We start from the raw sequence: 13,884 nt of genomic DNA, 5'->3' as shown, positions 1-13,884 counted from the left end.
TTAGCCTGGGGCCCACCCGCCACTACATTTACCCAGTGTGCAGTTAGGGAGATATAGCGTCCCTGGCCGTGCTTACTGGTCCACGTATCTGTGGTTAGGTGGACCTTGCCACAGATGGCGTTACGCAGTGCACACTTGATTTTATCGGATACTTGGTTGTGCAGGGAAGGCACGGCTCTCTTGGAGAAGTAGTGGTGGTTGTGAACACCATACTGTGGGACAGCAAGTGACATGAGCTGTTTGAAGCTGTCTGTGTCCACCAGCCTGAATGACAGCATTTCATAGGCCAGTAGTTTAGAAATGCTGGCATTCAGGGTCAGGGATCGAGGGTGGCTAGGTTGGAATTTACGCTTTCTCTCAAATGTTTGTGAGATGGAGAGCTGAACGCTGCCGTGTGACATGGTGGAGATGCTTGGTGACGGAGGTGGTGGTGGTGGTGGTACATCCTCTGTTTGCTGGGCGGCTGGTGCCAACGTTCCTCCAGAGGCAGAGGAAGAGGCCGAGGCAGCAGCAAAAGAGGTAGCAGGGGGAGCCTGAGTGAGTTCCTTGTTTTTAAGGTGTTTACTATACTGCGGTACATGCTTTGCATGCAGGTGCCTGGTCATGCAGGTTGTGCTAAGGTTCAGAACGTTAATGCCTCGCTTCAGGCTCTGATGGCACAGCGTGCAAACCACTCGGGTCTTGTTGTCAGAACATTGTTTGAAGAACTGCCACGCCAGGGAACTACTTGAAGCTGCCTTTGGGGTGCTCGGTCCCAGATGGCGGTGGCCAGTAGCAGGCGGACTCTGTTGGCGGTGGGTGTTCTGCTTTTGCCCACTGCTCCCTCTTTTGCTACGCTGTTGGCTCGGTCTCACCACTGCCTCTTCCTCCGAACTCTGAAAGTCAGTGGCACGACCTTCATTCCATGTGGGGTCTAGGACCTCATCGTCCCCTGCATCGTCTTCTACCCAGTCTTCCTCCCTGACCTCCTGTTCAGTCTGCCCACTGCAAAAAGACGCAGCAGTTGGCACCTGTGTTTCATTATCAGAGACATGCTGAGGTGGTATTACCATGTCCTCATCATCAGGAAACATAAGTGGTTGTGCATCAGTGCATTCTATGTCTTCCACCGCTGGGGAAGGGCTAGGTGGATGCCCTTGGGAAACCCTGCCAGCAAAGTCTTCAAACAGCATAAGAGACTGCTGCATAAGTTGAGGCTCAGACAGTTTCCCTGATATGCATGGGGGTGATGTGACAGACTGATGGGCTTGGTTTTCAGGCGCCATCTGTGCGCTTTCTGCAGAAGACTGGGTTCGAGATAATGTGAACGTTCTGGATCCACTGTCGGCCACCCAATTGACTAATTCCTGTACCTGCTCAGGCCTTACCATCCTTAGAACGGCATTGGGCCCCACCAAATATCGCTGTAAATTCTGGCGTCTACTGGGACCTGAGGTAGTTGGTACACTAGGACGTGTGGCTGTGGCAGAACGGCCACGTCCTCTCCCAGCACCAAAGGGTCCACTAACACCACCATGACCATGTCCGCGTCCGCGTCCCTTACTAGATGTTTTCCTCATTGTTAACGTTCACCACAATAAGAAAAAAATTATTTGGCCCAATGTATTGAATTCAAATTCAGGCCATTTTTACAGGCAACTAACACTATCTGGCTATCTATTTAGGTACCGTATTAAACTAATACAGGCACAGCAGTAACCACAGATTTAGCTGAATATAAATTGTAGACCTATTATTTAGGCCCTTGATGACAGGTATCCCTTTTACGGACAGAATTAGACTTGGAAATGCACGGTAGCGTGTGAAGTTATTGAGGATGACCCTATCAGCACCTTCAATGTAATATACCCTTTTATGGATAGATTTAAACTTGGCCTGCTACAGCAGAAACCACTGATTTATGGAATTGCTAATTTGGGAATTGAAATTCAACCCAGAACAAAAACTGTGCTTTGACGGACACTAAATAACTTTACCAGCCACAGCAGTAAACACAGATTTAGCTGAATATAAATTGTAGGCCTAGTATTTAGGCCCTGGCCCTGGATGGATGACAGGTATCCCTTTACGGACAGAATTACACTTGTAGATGCACGGTAGCGTGTGAAGTTATTGAGAATTACCCTATCAGCACCTTCAATGTAATATACCCTTTTATGAATAGATTTAAACTTGGCCTGCTACAGCAGAAACCACTGATTTATGGAATTGCTAATTTGGGAATTGAAATTCAACCCAGAACAAAAACTGTGCTTTGACAGACACTAAATAACTTGACCAGCCACAGCAGTAAACAGATTTAGCTGAATATAAATTGATTTAGGTAATTGCTAATTTGGGAATTGTATTTCAACCCAGAAAAAAATATATCCTTTGCCAGACAGCAGACAGTATTACAATTGGCTAGCCACAGCTGAAACACCAGATTTAGGGTACTGCTATTTTGGCAATTGTATTTCACCCCTCAATAAAATAGCAAGCACAGCCAAGCCCCTGATGTAGGATATAGCAAAAAACAACAACACACTATTGATGGTTAAATGGACTTGGTGGCAGCTTGTGCTGGCGCACCACAAGACACAAAATGGCCGCCGATCACCCCAGAAAAAAGTGACAGAAAAACGCTCTGGGCAGCCTAAAAACAGTGAGCAATTAAATAGCAGAGGTTGAACGATACACAGCTGTACATCGATCACTTCAGTAAGTGTTTTTGAAGAGTAAATCACTGCCTAATCTGGCCCTAACAGCAGCAGCTGCATCCTATCCCTACACTGATCAGAGCAGAGTGACGTGCAGAGCTACGTGACTCCAGCTTAAATAGAGGCTGGGTCACATGCTGCACTGGCCAATTACAGCCATGCCAATAGTAGGCAAATAGTATGACGCTTGTTGATTGGCTGGTTTGCAGCCTTTCAAAAAGCGCCAAGAAAGCGCCGAACACGGAACCCGAACCCAGACTTTTACGAAAATGTTCGGGTTCGGGTCCGTGTCACGAACACCCCAAAATTCGGTACGAACCCAAACTATACAGTTCGGGTTCGCTCATCCCTACTCATATAGCTTCACAGACAGAAAAATAAAAAAGTTATAGCTCTTGGAAGCCGACGATGAAAAAAGGAAGAAAAACGTTTGGTCAATAAGGTCTAAAACAGGCTGGTCCCTAAGAGGTTAATAAAATAATTCTTCTCCTTTTACCTTCACATAAATCCTTAAAGGGCATTTCTGGAAACAGAATATTGATAACCTATCCTCAGGATAAGTCTTCAGTATCTGATCAGTGAGGGTCTGACTTCCACCAATTAGCTCTCCAGTGAGTGATGTGGCCAGTGACATCACATTCATCGAAAAAACTGTATACGTATGTAGCTGCACATGACAAGACACATGCAAACACTGGAAACATGGATTTGTCTGAATTGCATTTCTGTTACACCTACTATATATGAAAATGTGAAGCTCTTTGCACGTATACTGTTTGTTTGCTTTTTACATGTCAGCCATGGTAATGTACACCTGCACTTTATTTCATATTGTGCGGAGGTATGAGTCTAATTTTATTTCTCCTGTCATATTCATCAGTCACATGGCCTAGGCACAGCTTGCTTCAATTCAAGTGAATGGGCCTGCGCTGCGATATCAAGCATAGCCGCTATACAATGTATGGCGCTGTGCTTGGTACAGTGTACAGTCGTGGCCAAAAGCTTTGAGAATGACACAAATATTGGAAATTGGAAAAGTTGCTGCTTAAGTTTTTATAATAGCAATTTGCATATACTCCAGAATGTTATGAAGAGTGATCAGATGAATTGCATAGTCCTTCTTTGACATGAAAATTAACTTAATCCCAAAAAAAACTTTCCACTGCATTTCAATGCTGTCATTAAAGGACCTGCTGAAATAATTTCAGTAATCGTCTTGTTAACTCAGGTGAGAATGTTGACGAGCACAAGGCTGGAGATCATTATGTCAGGCTGATTGGGTTAAAATGGCAGACTTGACAAGTTAAAAGGAGGGTGATGCCCGAAATCATTGTTCTTCCATTGTTAACCATGGTGACCTGCAAAGAAACGCGTGCAGCCATCATTGAGTTGCATAAAAATGGCTTCACAGGCAAGGATATTGTGACTAAGATTGCACCTCAATCAACAATTTATAGGATCATCAAGAACTTCAAGGAAAGAGGTTCAATTCTTGTTAAGAAGGCTTCAGGGCGTCCAAGAAAAGTCCAGCAAGCGCCAGGATCGTCTCCTAAAGAGGATTCAGCTGCGGGATCGGAGTGCCACCAGTGCAGAGCTTGCTCAGGAATGGCAGCAGGCAGGTGTGAGCGCATGTGCACGCACAGTGAGGCGAAGACTTTTGGAAGATGGCCTGGTGTCAAGAAGGGCAGCAAAGAAGCCACTTCTCTCCAAAAAAAACATCAGGGACAGATTGATCTTCTGCAGAAAGTTTGGTGAATGGACTGCTGAGGACTGGGGAAAAGTCATATTCTCCGATTAAGCCTCTTTCCGATTGTTTGGGGCATCTGGAAAAAGGCTTGTCCGGAGAAGAAAAGGTGAGCGCTACCATCAGTCCTGTGTCATGCCAACAGTAAAGCATCCTGAGACCATTCATGTGTGGGATTGCTTCTCATCCAAGGGAGTGGGCTCACTCACAATTTTGCCCAAAAACACAGCCATGAATAAAGAATGGTACCAAAACACCCTATAACAGCAACTTCTTCCAACAATCCAACAACAGTTTGGTGAAGAACAATGTATTTTCCAGCACGATGGAGCACCGTGCCATAAGGCAAAAGTGATAACTAAGTGGCTCGGGGACCAAAACGTGACATTTTGGGTCCATGGCCTGGAAACTCCCCAGATCTTAATCCCATTGAGAACTTGTGGTCAATCCTCAAGAGGCGGGTGGACAAACAAAAACCCAATAATTCTGACAAAATCCAAGAAGTAATCATGAAAGAATGGGTTGCTATCAGTCAGGAATTGGCCCAGAAGTTGATTGAGAGCATACCCAGTCGAATTGCAGAGGTCCTGAAAAAGAAGGGTCAACACTGCAGATACTGACTCTTTGCATAAATGTCATGTAATTGTCGATAAAAGCCTTTGAAACGTATGAAGTGCATGTAATTATATTTCACTACATCACAGAAACAACTGATACAAAGATCTAAAAGCAGTTTAGCAGCAAACTTTGTGAAAACTAATATTTGTGTCATTCTCAAAACTTTTGGCCACGACTGTACAGTGAGAAGGTTGCAGCGCTGACCAGAGGGCCATGGCCTCTTCCAAAAGCTGATTAGTGGTAATGCTGAGTGTTGAAACACCACAAATCGGATATTGATGAATTGTATAGACAATAGGTAATCAATATTTTACCCCCAGAAAACCCCTTTCATTGTAAGGTAGTTTTACAAAATATTTCTATACAAATGTAAACATAATATATGTCAGTAAATTGGAAGCCAAAAGTAGTAGCCAATATTTGCAAGTTATGTTCTATTTAACTACAGAAATATTAAATGTCTCTGCTTTGCTGTACCAATTATTCAACAAGAAGAGTGGCCATACTGGTTGACACACTTAATTGAGCTTCTCAGAAGCTAAAGGCAAACATTTCATTTTGCCAGCATGTTCAAGCTAAAATAAATTGTCAATTTAAAAAGAGGCTAAGTAAAAAGATGACAACCAATATGGCCGTACTTCCTGTCCCTGGCTCTACAGGTAAATGAAACATAATTAAACGTGTTGGCTACCATTCTGAGTTCTGATTTACTGATACATGAATTAATTTAATTAGAATTATTTGTCAGGGAAAATGAAAGACTTTTTAATGTCAAAATTAATCTCTGCAAAGTGATCTACATTGAATACATTAATTAATTCAGAATAATTTATTGCAAAGCTTTTCCCACATCTCATAGTCAGTGTAAAAGGTGACATGCGCTGTACATAGCCCGGTGCGATGTAGGTTAGAAAATAATTGTTTGGCAAAATGTGCAAGAAAATAATATATTATATTTATTCTTACCATAAAATGAAATTACCAGCAGTGCTTTCTCTTAAAATTACCTGCATGTTGTCTCGTTTGTAGAGGCAGCGCAGTGTAATTACGATTGCTTGTCCCTACATTGTGCCACCTCTGTGAAGCAGCAGCACTTACACAAGTGCCACTACCTCTTCAAACAGCAGTCTTCGTCTTCACAGTCGAGCATGCACACTGGTGGTCCAGTGGTCCATTCAAAGTCTAGGTGACTGATGGAAATAACCAGATAAACATGTCTACAGTAATGTAGAACGTAGGGGTTACCAGTGGTTGGGTGGATTAAGGGATTGTCCCGAATGGACATATTTTTAAACGTGTTAATCCAGCTTGTATAGCCATATTAGTTCTATTCTGAGTCTGGCAGACATGGTGGTACCATTTGTTACATGGTCACTTGTCTGACAAAGATGCTTTAGGTAAATGTGTGACCTAACACTTCCAATTCAGGTAACCTGGACACCGAATTGGCTAATCCAGAATATTACCAAAAATAAAGTTGCAGCTCACTCACAGATTGTAGTACAGTTTCCACCTAAATTTCCTTCTATTGCCCTACATTAGTCCTCTCCCCATCAATCTCAAACCTTCCAAGTCCTGCTGCAGAGAAACATACTGCTGCCTGTTTATGACTTGGCTGCTAATGTATTTTTTGTTATGCCTATAAAAGCTGAATTAAAAAAAAAAACCTTTAGAAAAAAAATTCTTGATTTTAGAATCTCTCAGGCCTTAAGACAAATTGTAAAGTAACTCATTTTTTCCTTGGATTTATCTTTAACCTTCTCATGTAAAGCAGACCACCGTAATGTTCTTGAAGAGCAGAAAATAAGGTGTCAATGTGATTATCTTGACAGTCTTTCTTACTAATATCCTTGCTCAGTTCCACAGCTTCCTTAGTGATTAGCTATAAATCTGCCTAGCATGCACCAGTCAGAATCTAACATGCATGGGCAGCATTAAAATTAGTTACATATAGTAATTGTTAGATTAATTATAGCCCTCAATGCCATTTGCTATTATATAAGCATCAAGCCCCTTTACAATGCTTGCATAGTATCTTCCATTACTACCCCTTGAGGTAGGGCACGCCATAGTTTGACTACTCTAACTGTAAAGAATCCTTTCTAGTGTTGGGCGAGCATGCTCGGCCGAACACCAGTTCGGCTCGAACATCGCTATGCTCGGCACATCGTGGTGTTCGGCTGAATATCGCGTGTGCTCGAGCACGATGCTCGAGTCAGTGTATTTAAATCTAATTTAGCCTCTATTTCTGAAAAGTTTCTGATGGGATTCAAACTCACTACCTTCTACATTACAGCACAGAATGTTAACTACTACACTATAGAGCTGCATGGCCAGTTACAAAAATAAAAATAAAAAATAGACTTCTGCATATAGGAATACTTACTACTAGTAAGTATTCCTATATAGCAGAAGTCTCATATATATATATATATATATATATATATATAATTATTATTTTTTTAAGTAACTGACCATGCAGCTCTATAGTGTAGTAGTTAACATTCTGTGCTGTAATGTAGAAGGTAGTGAGTTTGAATCCCATCAGAAGCTTTTCAGAAATAGAGGCTAAATTAGATTACACTGCAGTGTCCCCAAGCACTGACTCCATATATGGACATAGCTATACATGGAGTCAGAGCAGGGGCTCCTAAGCCGAACTAGAGTCCTGACACCCTCCCCTCTTCAGAGCAGGGGGTGCCTGGTTTAATGCTCGGGTTCTCCCATTGACTTCCATTGTGCTCGGATGCTCTGTAGAGCACCGGAGCATTGGGAAGTGTTCTACACGAGCACTTTGGTGCTCGACCAACACTAATCCTTTAATATATTTATGACTGATTAGTCTTTCCTCCACACCTAATGAATGTCCCCTGGTCTTTTGTAAAGTGCTGAATAAATTGTGTCCCAGTTCTTTGTGCCAACCACACATATGTTTCCAAGTTGAACAAGACTGATTATTTGAGTCGTTTATTATACAAATGACCTCTTATCCCATTTAGAAATCTAGTAGACTGCCTCTCTGGCTCTCCTATATTGTTTATACAAGGTGGAGACCGAAACTGAATCCCATATTCAAGTTGTGGCCTTATATCCAGAGGAGATTTATAGAGTCTGGATGCATAGAAGGTAATGTTATGTTGATGTCACAGATTTTAATCCCTCTTTATATACACCATACGATTAGGCACTTTGGAGCTGCTGCTTGACATTGAGTACTGCTGCTTAGCCTACTTGTAACCATAATGTCCAAAGCTTTTTCTTCTTCTTTTGTTCCTAGTTTTATCCCATTCAATGTGTATGCAGTAATGTGATTACTACCTCCTAAATACATTGCTTTACATTTATCAAAATTGAAGTTGAAGTATCTTTTGTTTTATAGTGCAAATTGAAAAAAGAAACAGGCTAATAAGCATTTGACCCTTCCATATACTGGTTTATCTAAACCACATGCACTTAAAACACTTTTTCTACACACAGGAATCTAACTGAAATAGGTCCTAATGTGATCATTCATTTGTGGCATGATGACACGAGTAATTATATCTTAGATTCTTTTGTGTTTTATTATGGTAATGAATATAGATTACTTTGTTTTTGCTTTGACATTAATCTTTTTCTGTTGATCGGTGCTTGTTAACAAAAGATAATAATTCAATGTTGTTACCTGTTAAAACAAAAAGTTCAAGCAGGGAGGGGAATACTTTTCATAATGTGGTGTTCTTGCTAATTTTCAATTTTTATGCAGTTTCTGGTTCAAGGCAAAATGTATTTCCTTTCATTAATCCACTTTTATGTAAATTCACCATAGTACAAAATAACCCTAAATAATTTCTTCAAGATTTATTTGTGAAGTCTCATAATATAGTATTGTGGCTGCTCATTTTTGACAACTGACAACTAAGAAAACCAAGTATGGAAGACTGCTTGGACTGGTTCTTTAGTTCATGACATTCTTGAGGTTATTCAAGATATATTACAGACCTTAATAATGTATGGCAATTACAGATAATTGATTACCTTCTCTTTATATATCATGATCTATCCTTTTATCCTCTATATATGATTAAAAACTTAGTCGGACATTTATTAAGACCAGTGTTTTTATGCTGGTTTAAAGTCCCCCTGCGCTGCCAGAGGTTGTTTAGAGGCACAGGCAGCAGGCCATGCGACAGCCGTAACTCTAACATGTTGACGTAGATTTAAGCTGAAAACCAGCATGAAAAAGACAAATGAGCTGGCCCTGACAGACGGCCCTCTTCTCCACCCACACCATGCCCCTGTCCATGTGTCATGAGCGGGGAAAAGTTGCAAATTCTAACCCACAAATTGCATGCAACAAAATTTTGTGATTTAAAGGCTAAGCGACAATCACAAACAGCATTTTTGTTGTTGTTTTTAGTTATTTTGGCTTCTATGCCTCTAAGAATATCAAGTATTTTATATGCAGAACACATAGAAAATTTTAATGAATAGGGACGAACAAATTTCTTTAAATTAATCAGGTAGTATCGAATCACAAGTGGGAAGATTGCCTGGAAAACTCTTTTTCCTCTCTTTCTCTCTCTTCTTACAAAAATTAAAACATTTTCAAATTCTTTCGATCTTGAACTTTGTGTGAATCAATTCCATCATCTCTATTAGTTAGGTAATTTTATTATTTACATATCCCATGAATCATGCATCTGCATGATCATCAGTGGCAGAAGCACAAGTATCTTATTTTCGAAAGTATGTTATACAATATTTATTGTTTATATGGATGTAGCAGGGTTTACACACATGCTTTATGAGACATGTTATCTAAACTTAATGCAATTAAATGCGTTAAGCAATTGCTTTCAAATGGCTTTTGTTTCAAGATAACGCAATGAGTTAAGAAACTTGAGTTAATAGTGTGTGTGTTACCCCTGATACATCTGTATTTATGTTGTATATGATGGCATGTCCTCATCTACATGTCACAGTGTACAAATTTTCTAATTTCATATAGCCCATTTATTGATGCTTTCCATAAAACCTTGGTAAACCCATGTAGCTGATGTATAGTATTTAATAATCATTTTTGGTCTCCCTAAAAATAAAGAGTACCCCACAAGAGCAGTCAACCAAGTAAGGCAAATTTCTCTTGAGACACTATGGTTCTCTTATCCTAAATTGCATGTTTCACTGAGACAGGTGTAAGATTTGTGGGGCTTTGTAAGTTCTCATGTCTCATTTTCAGTGAAATGTTACTTTTGAGGTGTCTCTGGTTAATCTGAAGTTGATCCAAATTAGTAAAATAAAAGTGCTGAAAGTGTCTGTTTTTTGCTATACTTATGATGCATCTTCAGGTGAATAGGAATGAGCTGTTCCATTGAGGTTAATTGGGGTTAATTGGGACAGCAGTAGCTATAATACACAGCTGCTACTGCACAGGGAGTAGGTAATTAGTAAGACAAACAGAGCATCCGTATGAGTGCTGCATAATTTTCACACAGCTCATTGGCAGAGATGCTTTCCTGGCTTTTAAGCCTGCTTATTTAATAAAGATAGAACAATAGCTAAGCCAGCCTCACATCTGCAACCAGCTCTTTCAGGACAAAAACTCTTTATCAGAGTAAAGCAGATTAGAACAGTTTTTCTAGTTGCAAGGCCTTAGGGGAACATTACTATTTCTATTATGGAGACCAGTTGATATACGTGATAACTATTGTAAGCTAGACAATGCCCCTCTTGATTTCTAGGGAAAGTACATACAAATTATCGAAACCAACATCTCCTGGCATTAGATAGGTTTAGGAAGGCTAATTTGAATATCTCTCCCAGAAACCCATACAGGCATCGCCTGGCCTACAATACTGCACACACATGCTTGACATACTATGAGCTCTCGATAATGAGAGCAGGCACCCCTTAGACAACACATATATATTGTTGAGAAATGCAGGTTTGTATACTAGTCTCTCTCTCAAAAAATTTGACGAACTTGGACAGAATCTTGCCAGGTTCGCTCATCTCTAGTTTGGTTCTTACTTCATTAAGATAACAGAGAACGTCCCTCGTGTACATAGTCACAAAGGTCTTTTGTACACACTCCTCCCATTAAAGGGGTTTTTCAATCCTGGGGACATTTTCTACGGACCCAACAGATCACCGGTGGTAACCATTATTACCTGATTCTAACCATTGGGTTCTGGCTCCATCACTACTTCACAGCATCTGCATTTCCCAGTATCCCTGTAGCAGCATCCAGTTTGATGTGGGTCACGTTACTACTGGCTGCAGCAATGATTTGTAACCCATAATTTAGGTGACCCAGTGATATGAAACATAGGTGACACACCACTGCTGTTGCCAGTCATTGGCTGTAGCAGTCATGTGACCACATCAAACTGGATGTTAAGATGGTGAGACCTGGGACCTATAGAGCCATTGGAGTAACAACAGATCTGGAACCCAATAGTAGGGATCAGTTAAGTACAATTACTGCCATGGGTCTAACCATGCTGGGGAGGGGGTTTGTAGAAAAAGTCTCTAGGGGTGAATCACCCCCTTAGAAACATACAGATATATTTATTATTTTGACTCCAGCTGCACAAGTTTGGTCACTTTAACACAGATATTGTATTTCTGTAATGTATTTTTGTTGCGTATGTGCATTAAACAAGCCAGTCAAAATAATGGTGGCTACATCTATATCAATTGTTGCATCTGGAGGAGAATATCTCCATATATACAGTGTCTGATGGATAATGCCACAATCTTTTTTCTATCATATTTTGTACTGAATCTGACAACAAATACATTACAGTAGTATATCATTGTTATACAGCGGTACAGTAGAGTAGTTTCGTAGACATCTATGGCATCTATAAATGTTTTCAAAAACATTTATGGCTTAACTATGCTTTAATTTTTTTCTTACAATTATACCATACTTCTTTGACATGTATAATACATTTGCTTCTGCAGTTTTAATCCATAGGTATATGTTAGCAAGGTATTATAATCTCATCACAATGATTTCCTAACACCATTTTTATAACCCAACATAGTCTCTACAATTTATTTTTCTCTTTTCACTACAATAGATTGTACGTTCTCATGAACAAGCCCCTTTCCACCAATTTGTATGTGTTTCTGTACATAACAACTGTATATTTATTGTCTCCCAATGTAAAGACTTATAGAATTTAATATGTTTGTGCTTTATAAATAATGATTGGTGTAAAGTAATGAGGTGACGCATTTCCAAAGAAAACATGTAAATACTATTTTCTACATCTAACATTACAAGACTCCATCGTAACTTTAGTAAAACGAATACAAAATCTCACTGGTGTCGTCTGAAGCAGTAAGCCTTACTGCAGAGTAAAGCAATATTGAGAGTAACAATCATTCTAAACTGAAATACCAGTAGAGTATTTTTGCGAGGTAGTAGTAATGCTGAGAAAGTGAACAGCCCCAATGTAAAGTAACTACTATTTTATTTTTTTATGATGATGTGATAGAAATATAAGGATGGTTTTGCGAAAATGTACAGGTCATTGAATGTTCCACCTAATTAGGTGGATATATACAAACCTAAAAAAGATGCATTTGATTTTACAGGGAAGTTTGATCATTGGTGTGTAAAATATGAGAGAATAAAATATTTTTTCGCTGATGTTGCGAGTTCAATAAATCTAAGATCTTTGTTTTCATCTTAATGTCAAAATGCCTAAAAATTTCTTTTCAGACCAGAAATTTTTAAATTTTAACGCGACGCAAAGGAAAACTGCATATTGTTTGAAAAAATATCACTTACATCTTCCTGATAATCTGACAGATCATCAGTCAACATGAAAGGCTGCCTTCTCATTTTACTGATAAACCAGTCAAAAGTAGGAGAAAAAAAACATGACCTACAGGACACCTCCAGCAAACACTTTCATCATAGCACCAACACAAGATACAATTTTGTACCACACTATGTACATTTTATAGATTTAAACCAAACTCTATTGCGGCTTGGCCTGAATTCTATTTTATTTTGCCTCAAAGACTAGTGCACATTTGCTATAAAATGTTTTGTCTCATTTTAGACATATTTTTAAAAGGGGCAGGCTCAGCAGGAATTTTTACTACAAAATTCTAAGTAAGCTAACAACAGGTTATATGAAAGTTTTTTTTTCAGAATTATTATGGTTTTTAACACATATGCTAGTAGTTGCTAGCCTCATGTACATCTTCCCCATATGTTTTTTTTTTTTTTTTTCAATTTGGACCCGTTTTCAGCATGTAAAAAAAATCATTCTGGTTGGTTTCCATCCTGTATGTAGCAATTCATTTTGCTGTATCCAACCAAACCCATGATGCACTTCTCAATTCTCTGCCACAACTCCATCAACACCCCTAGCCATAGCCATCTAGCTTATAACTCCTTCCAGCCAGCTAGTTACATAGACACTCCCCTATTATTCACCTGTTGATGTTTTGGCAAGCCATGGACATAACATCACAGGAAATAAAGAGCTGCATGGACATGGTCATATGAACACAGACCAAAAGAGAAGATATTTCAGTATTACAGATTCCTTCATAAATGAAAATTTTCAAGGATGTTGGTTCAAACTGAAAAAACTCTTTAACACTTTAAAAACCCTTTAAATTGGGCAAAATAGTCTAGCCATGCACCTAATTTGTGTGCCACTGTAATAAATTTGGCACATATTTAGCCTGCCTGAGTTTACACCTTAGTTTACACCGTCTACATTATTGACAGGATTAGTATATCTGCCCCAGTGTACCTACTGCTTACCTTAATATTCTCCTCAATAAGGTAGGAGTTTATTAGCATAGAAT

Source organism: Bufo bufo, chromosome 5 (assembly GCF_905171765.1).
Source record: "Bufo bufo chromosome 5, aBufBuf1.1, whole genome shotgun sequence".
NCBI lineage: Eukaryota > Metazoa > Chordata > Amphibia > Anura > Bufonidae > Bufo > Bufo bufo.
The sequence above is the reverse complement of the archived record's forward strand: the minus strand, read 5'-3'. Positions refer to the sequence as shown.